At 36.7% G+C, this 7,011-nt stretch overlaps 1 pseudogene; it reads right to left on the minus strand.

The window, feature by feature from the left end:
* Nucleotides 1–2,963: 2,963 nt before the first annotated feature.
* Nucleotides 2,964–4,092, minus strand: LOC140858760 (K(+) efflux antiporter 3, chloroplastic-like; annotated as a pseudogene).
* Nucleotides 4,093–7,011: the final 2,919 nt, after the last annotated feature.

Genomic DNA, 7,011 nt, shown 5'->3' on the forward strand with positions numbered 1-7,011 from the left:
CTTCCTTATGTTGGTGGCAGCTGTTACTTGAGTTGTTTGGAAAGAAAGAAACTCGCAAATTTTTCTCAACAAGCATTGCTCTCTATCTACCTCGGCCAATGAAATTATTCTCCTCTTCAAAGACTGGGCACATCTTTGCAAGGAAAAACTTTCTTCTCAGCATGACAAGTTATGGGTTAAGATCAGAGGCCTACCATTCCAACCAATGGCAAACTGAGTGGTATATGGTTATACCTCTTGTCTGTTTTTACTCATCCTTCAATTTTAGTTGTTTGCTTTTTCCAATCTTATGTTCTATTTTTTTATACATTTATCTGTTGGGGAAGCAGTGTCAGCTCTGTTTTTGTCATTTTGTTGTTGTTTCTGCTGTATCGTCATACCAACGATGTAGTCTTTGAGCTTTACTTTGATATTACTCCTCTCCGGTTCCAACTCCATTTCTCTTTTTGTAAATAGCCTCTCCTTGATAAATACAAGTGGCTGGTTCTCTCAGCCACTTTTCAACCTCAAAAAAAAGAAAAACCATTGAAAGCGTTGCCACCGCCCCTTGGCCTTCCGAAAACTAAGAGATTAGATAGGAGAGAGAGAGAGTAGAGAGGGTTTTGTAAGTGTTTTTCTATCATGTTCGGATGGGAAATTCGTGTGTAAACATTGATTTAATTACATAAATAGAAATTCTTTTAGATAATAACAAATTCAATTCATTAAAGAAACAAGTGCAATTGATTTGTTTGTTGAAGCGAAAACCGCAATTATAGAAGCCTACAGACCATTTATTTTTCTCTTGCTTTGTTTTGATCTCGAAAAGGAAAGGATGGTTCAACCGGATCTCACTCGATCATGAAAAGGTGATGAAAAGAAGCAACAAAATCTTGATGTTAAATATTGGGAATGGGAAAAGGCAATCCACAGCAAAATCTTGATGATCAACAGCATGAAAGAGATGAGGCAATCCAAAACAATATTAGTACAAGAAGATCAAGGTGATAGAATTCTTAGGCCCGACTTGACTTGCATCAAGAGACACGTCTTCACAACATAAGATCTTCAAGTGAAAAGAGTGCAACAGATGCTGTTGTTGACTAATCGATCGCTTGTGATTTCTGATTACCAACAAGCTTACTACGTGTTCTTCTAATCTCTGGTTTCTGCTATAAGCTTTTCAACTTAACAGCATTATCAAAACTTAAGTGATCCATGGACCATCCTCCACACATTATTTTTACCCCTTTTTTTTTTTTGGTGGTGGGTGGGGGGCGTGGGTAAGCAATAGAAAGACTATATCGCTTTGTGAATCTAGCATCCTCTTTCCATGCAGCACAAAGTAATATCTACGTCAAATTATAAGATTTTGTGGAGTTGATAAAGAGAACTTTCAGGGGTCATATCTTTAGTGAATTATGTGTAATCTCTCCAAAGAATCAGTCATAAATGAGTGATCAGTATAAGAAAACACAATCATCACCTAGACAAAATGGTAAACAACCAAAGTGCGTTATTGATAAATGATAGTTATTAGCGGATATGATCCGAGTCTGTGCTCAGCCACTACATCAGATTCATGTTAATCCTTGTTTTGTAATGGCCGCCTTCAGGCTCATGAGCTATAAACGAGTTACCTCGTTGCAGTCAAAAGTTTAACAATGCCGTAGGTGGCTTTTTTTCTGTCAGTCATCTTCATGTATTGCAACCATGGGCTGTTGATCTATCTAGGAGCCTCATATGGCAGTAATAGCAAAAGAATTTCCATTCTTCTCGTGTTGCAATCTCAGTTTAACTTGTAAGAAACATCTTCATATTTCCCTCCTCTTGGTCATCTTCTTGCCTATTTGAAATACTATTGTCGATATCCAAGTGACAATATTTAACATCATCACCACAATCTAAATTCTCAGACTTGTGGTTTGGATGTCTAGCTTGATCCTATATTGCAACAACATCAATATTGGCAGGTTGTTTTCTGAGATTGCAACACGAGAGACATCCGAACAATCCAAGCAAAGGACTTGCTGATTATGTGAGACTAATGCACTGCCCCTGGTGGCCTCAATCAAATCAGCCACTCTTACCTCATTTTAATGAATAATTTGTTCGAGTTAGTTATTATGTGAAAATATCATGTTAGACCTCATTAACAGATACGTTTATATATTTCAGGTACATACAGTGGCATCATGACATCAATTTCTCAATCCTCAGTTCTGTTGAGCGCCTCTTGTACATGCTTGGAACTCCATCCGTTACGGGCTAACTCAGGAAGGTCACATCATCAGACACCACACCCATCCTTGTAAAGTAATTTGTGGAAGAGAACAACAGAAGCAAAAAAGTGGTGATGGCAATGAATTACACAGGATTTTACATTAGTCATGTCTGAAATTAATTATCTCAGCATTTTCAAAAATAGCATCCATCGCACTTACTTTCTTCAGATTGGACAGAGAGGCAAGTATTGCAGCAAGGCGTTAAATAAAAAAGAAATCGAAAAAATTAAAGATCAATGCAAACTCAAAATTTACGTAGAAAATATTATGAATCAAAGAGAAAAAAATCAGGAGCAAACATGGTTGGAGATTTTTCACTTTTTTAAATATTGACGATTACATAGTATAAAATAAAAAATTTTAGAAAAGCACTCGCACCTCAAAAAGCAACATATCTCATGCTCCATCTAATAAGATGGAAAGATCCCTATTAATTCTATGGCTAGTATTAATCTAAATGTAAGACATCTTTACAGTAAACTCCTGGATTCTGGCATAGATATATTTTTTTATCTCAAATATATTTTTTTCACCACATGCATGATCTCAACATACCCCTAGAAACGACTTAGTTCTTGACGAATTGAACTAAGATCCAATTTTCCCTAATAAAAGGTACAAGTATGTAGGTAAAAAGAAAGATATAAGAAATTAAGAATGATAGCTTGCATTTAAACAAAATGATCGCAGAAGCCAATATTACCGGAGGAAAGCAAGCCTCATTCTTTGGACAGCCTCAATTGTTTTTGCCTTTCCCTGTATACATGAACACGTCAGCTTTAGGAGAGGATATACCAACAGATCGTAAAAATTGCTGGGCATGGTCCATCTCCATAGAGCAGTGGAAAACCCGATTTTTTTGTGCTGCTTGGTTGGAAAGAAAAGAGAGTACACACTTCAATACATGACCACAAAGCTTAAGAAAAATTTATAGAACCTATTGTGTAATCGAGAACTAATGAGAGATGCAGAGTAGCTGCGGTACTAAAATCTTCTACCTTAACCGCTCAAGGATTAAGATCAAATGCAATAGGAGGCCACACATTTCACACGGTCAACATCTAGTCCAGAAGCCAATGGAGTCGACAGAAAATTGTCAAGCACCTGATTTTTGGAAGATTAAAACGGTGCAAAAGACACAAATTGCATCACTAGATAAAAAGCTAATTAGATATCATTTGGCAACATGTGTAATACCTGACCCATTTTCCCAAATCCAAGAATGACAACTGGTTCGGTTCCATCAAAGTTCACCATCTCAATCACTTATTATCAGAGGAAAGCAAGAAACTGAATTCACTAGATAAATTGCCAATGAAAAAAAAAAAAAAAAATCCTCATTTTGTCATGGTTATGAAAAGAACCCGAGTCTATGCACATTTTTCTTTTCCTTGAAACTTTTCACCGGTGACTTCGGTAGCTCTCCTTCCAGTTTCATTGAGTACAGAAGTAGATGCTATTGACAACACATCAACCATTGTCAGAAGGTTTTCCACTCAGGTGGTGGAACTCCAAGCCTATGTTGAAGAGTAATCTTTCTTAGGATAAATCATAACATTGACCAATCAAATAAATAACATTCACAGCTTACAGGTTAGTGATAATGTGACATGTTTGCCAGAGAAAATATCAAAAATTCAAATTCAGCTCCTTGTGAAAGAAGCAATCTTACTCTTATGTTTTTTCTGAAAGATAGTCCCACATGATGGCCTATTCCAGTAATTATCAATGTCTTGATGACAATTGGCCTCAAAAAAATTGTCTTGATAACAATCAACCCTGCCAAGAGGGAAAGCACATTTGGCCATTGCAGGGATAGAACTTGCATAGCAGAAAGAATTTAAGAAAGCTTGATGAAAATCCTCCTGTAGATGTGATACTAAATATGATCGATACAATAAGCAGCAATGTTGTTCATACTACAACCGAACTTGTACTCTCTACATATAAAACTATTATATTCAGGACGAGGCAAGAAAAAAAGAAAGAAGGAACTGTGGAAATACTACTCGACTTGCTTGTTTCCTTCACTGAAATAAGAAGGATTAGGCAAGGTTTGAAGAAACACAATATAAAGGCAAACAGGTCGTATATCAGAAAACTATGTACTCCATTATGCCCCCGTATTTACTCATGGTTTTGAGAAACATGGCAGGTACATGTGCACTTTATACCAAGACATAGCATAGTGTGGGACGATTACATACTATATATGGTGTGGTCAATTTTTACACCTACTCAAGCCCTTGTATAATAGAGTTCGGGTTGTGCCTTTCGTGCGAAAGGAGGATTCACCTTCCTTTGCATGAATCCACCATTGGATCACCCACCAGTGGATTCGGCTGCATAAACTTTTGCATATTTTAGGAACAGCAAGTAATCAATGAGCTAGACATTTTTACCAAGCTTTTACTTTGAAAAAGAGGCATAGAATACAAAGAAGATTTTGGATCCTCGTGGTAAATTCAGCTTGTAAGCAACCTGTCCAATTCACTGAAGCACTTATTATGGGCCAAAGAAGCATGGTGATCAAACTCTCCGAACCTTTCAGAACTGGTAGTTCAGGGCATACGAAATTGCATCAGCTAGGAAATGGGATGGTTCGGCCACTCAATTCGGTCCTGGAATCTAATTGAGTTCAATTATAAAAACCCTTCTCTCCCCTCTCACTTGATCCTCCTAACCTCTCGTGAGTCATACTCCTCTCACGATTTCCTTCATTAGGGTTAGGTTTTGGCATCATTGCACAGCCAATGACAATGTAGTGTTAGGATTTCATTGGCACCACCACTTCTCTCCCTCTCTTTCTTGTAATCACAATACTACCACAGGAGATGACAAAAATGGCTGTTGGAGTCCGGAGATCATAGATTTGAGGTCAGAATTATGCCCTCTCTTCATCCCTCTTCTCTCTCTCTCTCTCTCTCTCTCTCTCTCTCTCTTCCCCTCTCCTCCTATGGTTCATGTTCTCCTTGAGTCGATGCGGTATATATTGCTATCATACCAAATTGGAAGCTAACTGATATGATCTGTTAGATGTGTGCCCTAAAAGTCAATTATTGGCTGACGCATATTGTAATTTCAGGGCATAATGTTATATTTGTAAATTTTATTCTAAATAAAATGGACAGTTTTTACTTCAATTATATTTTATATGTTTCTATGATTCGTCCAAGGAATTAATATATGATGATATATATTCTCAAAGTGTTAAAAATTTGGGATATATGTTATTGATGGTGAATTCCTAAAAGCTCCCGATCAAGGGATCATCACGGAGGATGGTGATTAATCCAATTAGATCGATGCACGGATCGCTTTCCTTCTAGACAAATAAGTCTCAAGTCTGCAGTGTATAGATATTGAAGTGAGAGTGCAAATGGTTGTTAGAGAACAACTTGCACTGAGCACGATCAATACGAAAAGCCACCACTTGGATGTCTACTTACTCGTCAGTGGTTTACTTGATGCTATAGTAGTATGAGTGATCTTTTGATCTGCGGTGCCTCGGCTATTCACAGTGAGGCTACTATAGTTTGATTACTTGTTTGCTTAGTCTCCTAGCCATTTGAGTTCTTATGGTATATATTAGCTATAGTGAGTTTAGGTTTACTATTAGGAATAGGATGCATCTAGAAAGAATCTATCGATCTTGATAAAAAAAAAGAAGTCCTATGCAATTTGCAAACTTGAGTTCAGAAAGTCTTCAACCGAAGTAAATGTGAATACTGAAAAAAAGTTTCTACGAGAATTCACAAATGAACTTAAATCGAGTCAATCTTGGATATGACTGATGTTGGAATTTGATAAATTTTTCATGACTTCCGTCTAGTCGGAATTTACGATAGAAGAACTGAATTATACAATAATTATACTTAGAGGTTCAATAATTTTATTGTGTTGGGTTGCCACTATATACTGCTAGGTGTCACTAGTAGATTATGAAACTCATCAAGCATCATCTTGATGATCGATGATCCTTGATAGGCAGAGTTGGAATAGTTTCAATCCATTGAAAGAAGTTTCGATAATATTATAATAGGGATCACAGTATATCTCACTATCAGACATAATAGAACCTATGGAATCATACATAATAGTGATCTTTGACTGATCAAATGGTTGAATTATGATTATAAATCGAAGTAGGATCTAATTATCAATATGATTAATGATTAATCTAATACAAAAATTATAATAAAGAGAATTTTCTAAAAGTTAATAAGGAGGACCTGATGACAATTGCTGCCATGATTATTTGATTTGATCAAATTGGAGTCGAATTAAATCAGATTTAATTTGATTGGATTTGTTTTATTGGGTTTTCTAGTCCAAACAGGACTTGGACTTAATTCCTAATTGAATTTGATTCAAATTGGATTCGAATTATATTCAAATTGGATTAGAATTTCATAGTCCTATTAGATTGAGACTCTCTTGCCTTATCCATGCTAAAAAGGGAAGGAAGTGGCACAAGAGAGTGCGCCTCCTCTTCGTGCGCACGTGAAAGTGAGAGGAGAAAGGTTGGGATGAGAGTCCCAAGTGTTGGGCAGCAACTCTAACTAAAGAAGAGTTCTAAAACCCTAAAACTCTATCCTTAGTCCTAATGGGATTAGGATTGGGTGTTGGGTTTAAATGAGACATAAAAATCAGCACCTCTAATCTTATTTTGGCATTGAGAAAGTAGTTGGCATGAGGAAAAATCAACACTGATTTCTTCCTCATGCCCCTCCTGATTTTGGTACAA

The sequence above is a fragment of the Elaeis guineensis genome, chromosome 6 (assembly GCF_000442705.2).
Source record: "Elaeis guineensis isolate ETL-2024a chromosome 6, EG11, whole genome shotgun sequence".
NCBI classification, from domain to species: Eukaryota; Viridiplantae; Streptophyta; class Magnoliopsida; order Arecales; family Arecaceae; genus Elaeis; species Elaeis guineensis.